The sequence below is a fragment of the Balaenoptera musculus genome, chromosome 17, assembly GCF_009873245.2.
Source record: "Balaenoptera musculus isolate JJ_BM4_2016_0621 chromosome 17, mBalMus1.pri.v3, whole genome shotgun sequence".
Taxonomy (NCBI): Eukaryota; Metazoa; Chordata; class Mammalia; order Artiodactyla; family Balaenopteridae; genus Balaenoptera; species Balaenoptera musculus.
In genome coordinates, this window is record NC_045801.1 from 65,467,923 (window position 1) to 65,481,070 (window position 13,148).

At 42.3% G+C, this 13,148-nt stretch overlaps 1 protein-coding gene across 7 annotated transcripts in view; it reads left to right on the forward strand.

The window, feature by feature from the left end:
• The first annotated feature begins 6,595 nt into the window (after positions 1–6,595).
• The window catches only part of NCOA2 (nuclear receptor coactivator 2), a 275,210-nt gene continuing 268,657 nt past the window's right edge, over positions 6,596–13,148 (forward strand). For 2 of the 7 annotated variants that reach the window (XR_005016991.1, XM_036829934.1), the window contains exon 1: positions 6,597–7,503. The gene's annotated coding sequence lies outside the window, so the exon portion shown is untranslated. Of the gene's footprint in view, positions 7,504–7,745; positions 7,871–7,963; positions 8,030–13,148 lie in introns of those variants that run through there. The other 5 variants (XM_036829935.1, XM_036829936.1, XM_036829930.1 and 2 more) reach the window with 5 other exon arrangements.

Here is a 13,148-nt window from a genome sequence, read left to right on the forward strand (position 1 = left end):
GTCCAGAACATTTTCATGAGAACATTCTGGAGATGGATACTGGTTGCACAGCAATGTGCATGTACTTAATGCCACCGAATTGTACACTTAAAAAGGGTTAAAATGGCAATTTTTAGGTTATATATATTTCGCCACAATAAAAAGATGCCACCAACCAACCAACCAACCAACTAACCAAGTGTTTAAGTCACCCTGTTTATGGGCTTAGATTCTGATCTAGAACCTACTTCTTATTCTAAGACTCCTCTCAGCCTACCTGCATGAACCTTTATGTTAAGTGAGATGAGATCAACAGCTGACCAACTCTTAACTTATTAGAGTACATTTAATTTTTATTAGTTTCTATTTTTAATAGACATCTTTATTTTCGAGTTAGTCAAGGTAAACATAAGAGAAAGGAGAATTGTAGAAAAAATGTCAATACTTTTTTTTAATAAACACATTAATTAAAAATAATTATTTATTTGGCTGTGTCGAGTTTTAGTTGCGGCACGCGGGCCATTCGTTGTGGCATGCGGGCTTCTCTCTAGTTGTGGCCCTTGGGCTCCAGAGCACGCAGGCTCAGTGGTGGCAGCAAGTGGGCTTAGTTGCCCCACAGCATATGCGACCTTAGTTCCCTGACCAGGGATCAAACCCGCGTCCCCCGCATTGGAAGGCAGATTCTTAACTGCTGGACCACAAAGTCCCCTGTCAACACTTCTTAAATTGATTACATTTGTATATATATGTGTATATATGTATGTCATTTTACTATTATTTATACTTTTACTAAAGCTAAATAAACTTTATTGGCGCCTGTACCTACTTATGCTAAGTAAAGTAACATCTCAGGAAGTTGATGTGCTAAAATCTGTGTGGGATGTTAAGAAATCTAAAATATGATCCCTGTCTTTAAGGCACTAGCAGTTGAGTTAGGGAAACATCAGTAAATGCATACAACAATAACACCTTTTTAATTGAAGTCTAATATGTATAGGTAGGTACACAGGTCATGTTTATACCTTGAATGAGCTGTGCACACAATGCTTCATGAAATGAACACGTCCAAGTAACCTCCACTCAGATTAGGAATAGGATATTCTCAGCATCTCCAAATCTGCCTCATGTGCTCTCCCAGGCACCACCTACTCCAAAAAAGGTAACGACTGTCCTGGTATATCACTATAGATTAGTTTTATCCATCTTCCATCTTATGTAGTGACATTATACAGTAGTATTCTTTTATATCCAGCTCCTTTTACTCAAGATTATTTTTATATGATTTATCGACTTTATTGCATGGAGCTATAGTGTGTTCATTTTAATTTCAATATAGTATTCCATTGAGCAAAAACACTGTAATTTATTCATTCTTCAGTCAATGAATTCTATTGGATATATACTTAGGAGTGGAATTATTGGGTCATAAAGCAGAAATGCTCAGCTTAAATGGATATTGCCAAAAAGCTTTTCAATTTACATTTCAAGTTTTCATTTTCTGTTTCTAATATATAAAAATACAACTGTATTTTGTATATTAACCTTCCATTCCAGAGATCTTCTAAAATTTAATTCTAATCATTTGTTGCTTCTTTTGGATTTTCTACATAAACGTTCAGGCCGTCTGCAAATAATGACAGTTTTATTTCTTCCTTAGTGATAGTTATATCATTTTTTTCTTCATTGCATTGACTAGAATCTCCTGTACAATATTGAATACAGATGGTAATAGTGGACATTCTATTTCCAATTCTCTTTCCCAATCTCTAGGAGCAGGTGTAAATGTTTCACCATTGAGTATGACATTTGTTATAGGATTTTTGTACATACAGTTCATTATATTGAGGAACTTCTCTTTTATTCCATTAAAAAAAATGCCAATAGTAATTTGTTCAGGTATAATTTACAGATAGCAAAATACATAAACCCCCAGTGTACAACTCAATAAAGTTTGATGAACCATTGTCAAAATGTAATCATCATCCAGATCAATATTCTCCTAGGTAAATACTTAGGAGTAGAACTGTTGGGTCATATGGTAAGCGTATGAGGAAGTGCCACACTGTTTTCCATAGTGGTTGTATAGTCCTGCCAGCAATGAATGAGTTCCAGTTGCTCCATATTCTTGCCCATACCAGGTACTGTCAGCCTTTATAATTTTAGCTGTTCTAGAGGGTAAGTCATATCTCCTGTGGTTTTAATTTGCATTAGCTCCCTGATGACTAATGACTTTGAGCATCTTTTCATATATTCATTGACCATTCACATACTTTTGTAAAGTGCCTTTTCAAGTCTTTTGTTCATCTTGTTATTGGGTTGTCTTTTTTTTATTAATTTGAAGGTGTTCTTTGCTTATTCTGGATACAGTTACATTGCCAGATATGTGTACTGCAGATATATTCTCCCAATCTGTGGACTGCCTTTGCACTTCCTTTGTGGCATTTTTTGATGAGCAGTTTATAATTTTAATGAAGTCCAATTTATCATTTATTTTTCTTTTCTGATTAGTGTCTTTCATGTCCTGTTTAAAAAAAAAAAATCTTTGCCTACCCCAAAGTCGTAAAGATATTTATTAACCCATGTTTTCTTCTAGGAGGTTTATGGTTTTAGCTTTTACTTCTAAGTCTATGATCAATGTCTAATTCATTCTTGTGTAACATGGTGTGAGGAGGGATCAATATTCATTTTCTCCATACTGCTATCTAGTTGTTCCAGCCCTATTTATTGACAAGACTTTCCTTTCTCCATCAAATTTGACAACTTTGTAAAAAATCAATTGACTGTAAATTTGGGGGTCTATTTCTGGACTCTATTCTGTTCCATTGATTTGTTTGTCTATTCTTACACCAATATCACACTGTCTTAATTATTTTAGCTCTACACTGATTATTGAAATCAGTAGTGTAAATTATCCAACCTGTTCTTTGAGTTTGTCTTGACTGCTCTAGATAATATATATTTATGTCCATATATATTTTAGAATTAGCATCTCAATTTTCACTGAAAAGATGTGCTGGAATTTTGACTGGGATTGTAATGAATCTATAGATCAATTTGGGAGAGCTGACATCTTAACAATATTGAGTCTACACATCTCTCCTTTTAATTAGGCCTTTGTAAATTTCTATCAGCACTGTTTTTAGTTTTCAATGCAGGGATCTTGCATATCTTTGCTTAAATATATTCCTAAGTATTTGCTTTTTTTTTTGTTTTGTAAATGACATTTTTTAAAATGTCATTTTCCAGTTGTTTCTTCCTAGTATATAGAAATATAATTTCTGACTGTTGACCTTGTATCTTGTGATCTTACATTCATTTTAATAGTTTATAGGCTGTTTTGAATTTTTTATGTATGCACTCACATCATCAATGAATAAAGATGGTTTTACTTCTTTCCTTTTCATTTTCTTACCTTGTTGCACAGGATAGAATTTGCAGAGAGGCTAAATAACTTGCCGAAGTTCACACAGTTAGTAAGAGCTAAGATTGAAACTCATGTCAGTCTGTTTCCAGAACACCCTGGAATGAGTGAGGGTGTATTAAGTATTTTGTTGCTGTTACTGCTAGAAAAAGCAGTTAGGGTCCTACTGAAGATGGTCTTGAATATAAGGTAAAGGATTTGAATTGCATTCTGTAGGCAATTAAGGATTATTAAGAGTTTTCAAGTGGGAAAGAAATAGAAGTGGGAATATTAATCTTGTGACAGTATGTAGTATGGTTTGAATGGAACCCCTCATTCATTGATTTATTCATTTCACAATCATTTATTGAGCTTGCATTATGTTCTAGGAGTTGTTATAGGTACTAAGGAAATAAGGATGAAGACAATGTGTTGCTTAGAGTAGTAGAGATTTTCAGTGATGGAGGAAAGAATTTTAGCACAATCTGTTAGCCATGCTGCAAAGGCAGCTCTATGATCTTGCATAAATTAACTTCTCTGAACCTCATTTTTTTTCATATGTAAAATGAGAATAATAATACATATAATGCCTACTTTGATTAGAAATAAAAATATATGTAGTACACTTGACCTGTATCAGACACATTTATGGTAGCTATAATATTTAAGGGATTTGGAGAGAGCAGACAATAAGAATGAAACATTTGGTCAAACAGTTGTTTTTTTCAATAATGAAATTGTCAAACAAATGTCTTAACTGATTCCCCCCCTCCAGTGATTACCTTTTTAATAGAATGAATGATAATTTTTTTGTTTTTATAACTTGAAAGGAACACCGAAATAGAGATAACTGTGCTATGCGTGGATCTAATCAACATAATAATATTCCATTAGTATAAAGAACTTAAGAGTTAACAAAGCACATTTATTTATACCATTTTGTTTGAGTCTTGCAACAATTATACAGATGAGCAAACAGATATTTAGTCACATGTTAAGTAGCAAAGCGCAGTTCATGTTTGCCTATCTTTTCTAGCTCTTCTTACCACACTGTGTTACCTCTCATTATATCATGAAGCATGCTAGTAGTAATAATACAAAAATCATATTGAATCTTCCATTTTTATATAGTTTATGTATGAAGAAAGTAACTTGAAGTTGAATGAGGAAGAGAAGGCAGACGAAATAGAATTTCTTGTCCTATAGTATTCACATTGTCCTGATTTTCGTAGGTGTGTTATTAACTATATAAATTATCGTTTTTCTTTACTACTTTAAGTTGCATTTGTGATTTGGCTGACATTTCTTTTTGGTTTTTGTCTACTTGCCTCATCCATCCATGGTGTGTCGTTTCTGTTTCTACTAAATTTCAATAATTTCCTTCCCCTTTACGATTTGCACCCACAGTTTTTTCCTTATTGGGTTGTTCTCTGTTGGTAATATATCCAGTTCCTATATCTTTGCTTTTATTTAGTTTTTCTTTGACTGAATAATTAAGCCAACTTATTTACTTTTCTTCCTTTTCATGTTACATTATCACATGATAATTCACCAATACTTAACGGCTGGTTTTCCTGAACAATTATTCTGAGGTCTTACAGAAATCTAAATTCTTTCAAATACTGAAAACATTTTTTATAAATACGTTTTAAGAGCAAGGTATTGGAGGGTGAGTTGGGGAAACGGACATGAAGACCGATTGGATACTGTTGTTTACATTTTACAGATTCACATAAACAGCAAACATTATATGAGATATTGTTAGGAGCTATAGCATGTAAAAACAAGAACAACACATGGTTCTGGGCCCTGAATAGCTTACGATCTAGTGAAAGAGAAAGACAATATATAAACAACTCCAGTGCAAGACAGAATATTGTTATAACTACAGCATGAAGTGTTGAGGGAGACCAGAGGCTGTAGAAGAGAGCAGAAGTTATAGGATTCCTCAAGGTTTGAGGCAACCGGTTAGCAGCTGGAAGCAACTCATTATGCCAAGATGTCAGATTTTTTTGTTTGTTTTATTTTTATAGACACAGTCATGTATTTGAGTAAGTTTTATTGAGTAACATGGAAATGCAATGGGAGTCATTAATTTGCACAGATATCATGGGTGGTTTTTGAAAGTGTGAAATCTACTGTTGCAGAGTATTGATGAACTCTGGACTTCTGCCAAAAGAGGAGTAGAAAGCCAGAAGGAGAATCTTTTCTTTATCACAACTCAGAGTTGGGGGTGATGACAGGAAAGGAAATTGGAGTCCAGCAATGCGACAGACCTCAGGCGACTACTACCTCATTGTAGGAATACTATGGATGAGAATTTGTGGAAGAAAACAGGTCATTAAAAAACCCTCCATTTCCCATTTCTTCCCCAGTTTTTTGGAGAGCTTTGGGTTTTCAGGAAACCTTATTCTGTTTGCCATGTAATTAAAATAATCTACAAAAATTTATTAAATTAATACATGGTGAATGCAAACATTTCAAACACTATAGTGTACAAAATAAAAGTGGAAGTACTACTCCATTACACACCCACTCATACTCCCCAGTGCTAACAATTTGTTATAGCCTTCCAAACATTTTCTATCCATAGTCATGCATACACACGTTTTTTTTTCTTTCCCGAAAAGAAATTGGTGGTACTCCCACAAATTTGAGGTTGAAGACACCATTAGAAGTGTGGGCTCTGGAGTCTGCCAGAACTGGGCTCAAATCTTCTCCAGCTTCCCAGCTGTATGACCCTAGGCAAATTACTTTACTTCTTTCAGCTTCATTTTTTTGTGAAGGCTAAAAATGGTAATTACTTTGTAAGGCTTGAGAATCAAAATCTGTAAATCACTTAGCACAGTGCCAGACACATAGTAAATGTTCAATAAACACTATTATTGTCTATGGCAAGTGACCTTTCTCATTTTAAGACTAAAAATAAGGAAATTTGTTAAACAAATGTTGCTCATTTCTTCGGATGAAATGTATCTGGGTTGTGAAGAACTTGCTTTTCCAAAGCATAAAACTGATCCACGTAACCTTTATGAGGCTTCTCTTCGAATTTTCAGTGCAACTCTCCTGCATCCCCCCAACATCACTTTCTGTCTAGAAAGTGGACTTTCCACTAAAAAACTTTTGTGACTCATGTCGTGACAAGAATGCTCAACCAGGTCAGGCTTTACACTGTGTCCTTTTGCTTTATCATGCAATTGCTGGGTGGCACCCTTTTAAGCTCGCCTCGCACAGTCGCGCCCCTCCATCCCCTCTTCAGATGCGGCTACAACTGGAGAAGCCTATCGTCTTAGGAGCCGAGGTTGAATTGATGGACGACGGGCGCCTCCAGGGCGCAGCAGCAGACGCGGGCGGGCGAGGTGCGCCCTAGGGGTGCAGGCTGCTGGCCGAGGGGCCCGGGCGGAGTGCGGGCGGGAGGTTCCTCCCGGGGCGAACCTGGCACTGGGCTCTCCCCGATCTTCGTGCGGGGGCATCTACCCCGCCGTCTGCAGCCCCAAGATCCCACCGCCTCCACTCTGCAGCCCCGGCCTGTCCCATCCACTCGTTCTTTTTGGCACTGCCCTTTGCCCTCCCATGGAGTCATCTGTTTACTCTCCCTTCACTTCCAGTCACCCATAGGTCACCCTCCCTCTACCACAGTCACCCATTTTGTCCCCTCTCCCTTCTCTCCTCACTCTTCACCTCTCCCCAGGTCGCCTTCTTAGAGGACTCCGCCGACGGAGATGCTGCGGACCCCGCGGCCAGGGTCTGCTCCCCGGGGAACCCTCCGTCCACCTTTGCCCCCTCCCCGGGGGCGCAGGACGCAAGTTTCCGCTCCGTCCTTTCCCCAGTGACAGGACTTGGCTGCGGCCACGGCCAGGGAGGCGGGGGGAGGGACTGCCTGGCTCCCGAGCCCCCTCCCCTGATCGCGAGCTCTGCGCGGTCTGTGTCTCTCTCGGCAAGTGCGGAGACGCGGCGGAGGAGGAGGAGGAGGAGGGAGTTGGGGGAGGATCTCCATTGAAATAAACAACCAGGCAGCAGTTATTAACACGGGAACATGGCGGCCGCAGCCTCAGCCACAGCTTCGGCGGCGAAGGTCAGCGCCGACGGCAGCCGGCACCTGACGGCGTGACCGACCCAAGCCGGTAACCGCGCCTTCCCTGGGGGCCGCGAGGGCGGGCGGGAGGCGGGCGGCGGGCGGGGGGCGCCGCGTCCCCACCCCCGGCCGCGTCTGCCCTTCCTGCGCCGAAGCCGGGCAGAGCCGCGCGCCGCCGAGAGGGCTGTTTTGTGTGCGGCGATCGCTGCCCCGGTGCGCGGAAAACGCGAGTTGCATCCCGGAGGCGCCGCGAGGCTGGGGAGTTGGGGCTTGGGGGGTGGGGAGGGCGGGAAGCGGCAGGGAGACGCGGAGTCCCTGGGAGAGAAAGGAGGCGCTCCAGCGCTTTGCCAGAGCTCGGGAGACGAGTCCCGGAGCGCGAGGCGGGCGGAGGCTGCAGCCCGCGGCGCCGGCGAGAGGTGAGAGCCGAGGCGCGGCGGGGAGGCCGGGGGCGCGGGCGCGGCACCCGCCCGAGGAGCGAGGCGCCCGCCGCCCTGCCCGGTACGGGTCGGCGAGGAGCGCGTCTCCTGCGCCCTCGGGGGACGCGAGGCAGGGACGGAAAGGTGAAGCCGGAGAAGGTGCATTCTTTCATGGAAATGCGGAGCGACTGCTGCGCAGGGTGGGAGCCGGGCGAGGGGAGGCAGGACTTGGGAAGTGCTCGGGGGTGTGTGAAGGTGAAGCGCCGTGTCAGGGGCGGCCGGCTGGGTGAGACGCCGGGAGGAGGGGATCCGCGGCCCGGCAGCCGGGCCGGGCCCGTGTCAGCGCCGGGGGTGGGAGGCGAGGGGCGCCGCGCGCCTCGGGCGGACGGGAAGGAGCTGTGGCGGGCGGGGCGGGCGGCGCGCTCGGGCCGAGCAGGCCGGGCTGCGGTGGGGGCGGGGAGCCGGGGGCCGGACCGCGGCGGCGCCGAGCCCGGCTTGCCCCTGACTTACTTAACTTTCTGGGTGCGGGCGTGTGTGCAGGAGGCGCGCAGGGGCCGGGGCTGGGGGCGGGAGGCGGTCCGGGAGGTTCCGGGTTGGCTCGCCAGCGCCCCCTTTTCTCTCCCCCATCTCCCCGCCCCTGAAGGGACAGGCCCTCAGGGCCCCCAGGCGGGAAGCGGGAGGGGCCCTCCCGGCCGGCTCGCGACGGTCACGCCCCGGGCCCGGGGACACTTCTCTCTCGGGCCTCCGGGGGCTGCTGGGGGAGGGGGTCAGGGTCTTGGCTGCGCGCAGGAGCTCCCCGCCCCCCGCCCCTCCGGGGAGTCCCGGAGGCGCCTCTTCCGAGATCGGGGGTGGGTCGGTCCCTGGTTAACTGGTCCCTCCCTCTTCCCCCTCCCCCTAGTGGTTTCCGGGGCCTGCGGGACCGAGGGGCGGGAATCGGGGATCCGAGCGCCCTGCACCGGCCCGGAGCTGGACCGGGCCTAACGCCGTCCGGGTCTGTCACTGGTAGGGGAAACTTTCCTAAACCGGGGACCGAGCCTGAACACCCTCCTCCGCCACCTCGTCCTCTAATCCCACTCCCACTCCACCTCCTCCAACGCCTTCCCCTCCCACCGACCCGAATCTCGCTGCGTGTGACTGATGGGACAGTGAGCCAATCGAAGGCAGGGAACTGACCTGCCGGGTGTCGGTAAGCCAATCGCGGGGGCTGGAGGAAGGGAGGGGGCGGGGCTTCTTCCGGACCAGTTAGAGTGGAGTTGCGCGCGGGGCGGGGGAGTCATGGAGACGCCAAGAGCTCTCCACTCTTGCACATCCCTGGTCACCCGCTCCTAGATCTGTGGGGTAGCGTCACTTACGGGGCCTCTGACCGGGAGAGGCAACGTAGTTTGCACGAGATACTGTATATCTCTGGTATCACCAGAGACGTTGTCTTAGACACGACGAAGTCTAAAAGGCACTTAAGATGTGGCAGTAACTGTCCGAGGCCCGTTTCTAAAATGGCATATATTGTAGTGATCGCGTTCTGGACCTCAGCGCTCGGTTTACGTGCTGAGGATCATAGGAGTTATCTGTTTATCTCTATCTCAGTTTCACTCAGCTACTCCAGCGTGGGGACAATGAAATTTGAAAGGGTTCTCTGAAAACTAAGGCATCGGGAAAAACTCACGTCAGTTGATTATTGGGAGTGTAAAGCATCATTGTTTGTAATGGCTTCACTGGTTCCTTGATTAATTAGAGCGCCAGTTTCCAAAGTGCACTTGGAAGTTCGGTGTTTGGGATGACATTAAAAAAAAAAAAAGTTGTGGTTCATGGTATGCATTTTTTGTTTTCTGTTTTTTTGCTCTTTCTTAAGTAAACAAAATGAAGTTAGGAACCAAAGCATCACTGTTTGAAACCTAAAGCGTTGGTATTTAAGGAACAAGCTGGTCAAAGAATATTTGTCTACAGAAAGAAAGTGAGTAAAATGTGGTTTGTCAGATTACTCCCACACAAGAGATTCTTAAAAATAAATTATTTTAGTTTGCTTAAACACTACTGAATGGTACAGTGTGTGGGTACTTTTTTGGTTTTTGCAAGGTTAGGAGACATCTTTGGTTATTTTACTCTGTTTGTTGGGTACAGTCTAGTCACTTCCTCAAGTCTTGACTTTTCAGAATAGGGAGGATAGGTCTTCGGTTCTCTGTAAAGATCACAGGTTCCTCTGTAGGAATAGCAGTGTTTTAAAAAGACAGCAGCTGCTGCTGCGATGCTTTGTGTGTGTGTGTGTGTGTGTGTGTGTGTGTGTGCGCGCTCCTGTTCTTTGTTGGGGAGGTTAGTGCACATTGACAGCAGCAAGGCTCCTTTTTCCAACTGGAATTTGTAGAATCTTCGGGAGTTCAAGGAATGAATAATATTAGCTTGAGAATACATCTGTTCATTTTGTGATGAGTATCCCATGAATTTAATCTTGGGAGGAATTTGTTTTGTTTTTTGAGGCATTTTATGTGCATGATACTTATGTATACTGGTTTCTTGAGCTTTTAATAATACTAGGTTACTAGGAAAGAATTGAGGGGTCTATAGTTTTAGGGAACAGTATTTACCATGATTCCCAATCCAGTATAATTGTAAGTGTTCATATAGACAAAAATTAATTGCATTCTGCTCTAGCCCTTGAGGTGTTATTTTAGTGATAAAATAGTAAAAACTGTGATGTAAAACAAACATTTAGGTGCTAGAAGTAGGGAGTATTATAAATTAAACAACGTTCAAAATTTGACAACATTCAAAACCGCCCCGTCATTAGTTAATTTAGCTACTGAAGGCCACTCTGACATGTGTCTTTTGTATGCTCAAGAGCAACACATTATTTTACTCCTTCTCTACAATAATCCTTGAGAATGTTCTCAGATTCTTGGTGGCAGTGAGTAGCAAGTCCCCTAATGCCTGCTAGGGGGAAAAAAAACCTCTCAAGCATATGGAGACATCTAGAAAAAGATGTGCATCGTCAGCTGTGATTCCATTGTGTGCTCTCAGACTGGATCTGAGCCTTCTTCCTCCAGGGAATTTCAGTCTTAACAGAGGAGTTTTAGATGTCAGGAGACTGAAGCAGAGGTTAGAAAAGAGCTTACCAATTATGAATTTAATATTTTTTAGATAGTTTAGCTCTGATTTTAACCCTTCATTGGTTAAATATAATTTACATGACCTTTGCTCAGTGTTAGAAGCGCATTTTACTAGAAACCTAAAATGTAAAGATCAGAGGGGAACTTGGGCTGCGGTGTGAGCGCATAAAGGGGCAGTGCTCCTTGGTTGGCTTTATCTTTAGTTGTATCTTATTAAAGCTTTGCAAGCCTCCGAAGCAAGGACCTATGAGCAGTGCTTTCACTACACACCCTGTATTTAAGGATTCAGTACCTTAGCTGTTTCAAATCACATCAGGTTGAAATGTGACCCATAAGTTGACAGCTTGGATTTCTTAGGAAAAATTGTTTGTGTTGAATTGAGTTTAAAAGGGATGCTTTTAAGCAGTCATTAGGATGTTGGGTACCAAAACAAAGGGGGGGCTCTTTAAACAATTTTTCTAGAAGATTAGTTTTCTGAAATGCACAGTGTGTCCTTATTTGATATTTTGACCATTATTATGTCATGATTGAAATTATATTTAAATGCATAATTAATGCTTCACTATTTTAATAGCAAAACTGCTATTTAAGAAATTGTTAGCTTTTCAATGTTTTGTGTTTATAGTTTTGTTTGGTAATTTATGTTATTACATGCTCTATCAATTTTAAATTAAGAGAATAGGAGGGAGAAAATAAGTCAGTTGCTTTAAGGTGTTGGTCTTTTATTGCCGTAAATCATAAAATGAGCAGCGAATCAGGATCTTTCCCCCAATGAAATAATCAGACTATGTTTACATACTAATAACGAAAACCATTTAAGGGAAACAGAACAAACCCCTTACTCAGTTCTTTATACACTTTCGTATTGCAGGCAAATTTTACCTCTATGCCTTGTTTTCTAAACAAAAAAGATTTTGGCATTTGTGTTTATTTCCTTTTTTGTTTTTTACAGGCTTGTAGAAGGGTTTATGAATTGTTAACTGTAGAAAGAATATTATGTCATATTATTCTTTAAAGTCTATTAAAAGTAATGTCTGGAAAAGCCGTATAATACGGTTTTAGTGTCACAGGCCCTCAATTCAGACAGTATAAAGAAAACACATACTTTATGGATTCTAGATACTAATTTCTAAACAGAGGTGAGAATGTGACTTTTGTGGATATTTTAGAAACGTATGTAGTTTTCCTAGCTGTTACAAAACTGAGGCGAGGGTGATTATGAAAAAGTGGAAATCTTAAAGGTTGTGCTATGAAGGTATCTGAAATTAAACGACTACATGGTCTGCAGTTAAATCATAATACTCTTGGCTCTTAGGGCAAAGATTTTATGTGTTTATCCTGTGAAATGTTCATCAGTGACCACATTTCTGGCTTCCAGTGGCTATGATGACATAATGCAGTTGTGGAAACATTGACTCTGGGACACTTTTCAGTTGTTTCTCTAGTTGGAAATTTCTAGAGAAGAATTAAATAAGCAGGGAACCTATGGCAGTGTTTGACTTACCTGCTTTTGAGGCTTTTGGACATAGAATCTTAATTTTTAAGGAAGTAAGAGAGGAGAGCTACTTATAGGTAGACATTATTAGCAGTAATTAAATAGTTATTAATACTTAAAGGTAAAAACAATTTTTACTTTGGGTGTCAATTGATATATGCATGGAGAATTGAAGTTAGCATGTTGATTCTGTCAGAATTTATGTTTTTTTAGGCAGCCAATTGTGAACTGTTAAGAACTCCTGATGGAGTTCCCCATGGCCAGGTTAACTCTCATTTTGGGCTTTTTCGGTCTTGTTTTTGCATCCTTGCCTCATTTAACCATTGTTTCATTTGTTTGTTCAGTTATTTGTTGAGTTTTGAGTGTCTCAGCTTTGGCAGTTTACTTTTATAGTATAAACCATCCATTGCAAATCCTGTGATTAAAGGGGGAACACACAGTGGGTGATGATTTTTTTTGGTGGGGGAGGGGTGGAAAGGGATGTGTTCACCTTAACTTTCAATTTGCTTTCATACTAAAGATCTGCTTTTCTTTTAATGTGTTAATTTTAATTATATAAGATAATTCTGCTTTGATTTGGGTTTGGGTTTCTTTCCCCCCTGAGAATAGGATTGTAATGTTTATAATAAAAAGGTTGTTAAATGTCCCCCTGACTGATTAGCTTATGATTAAATAGGTTTCG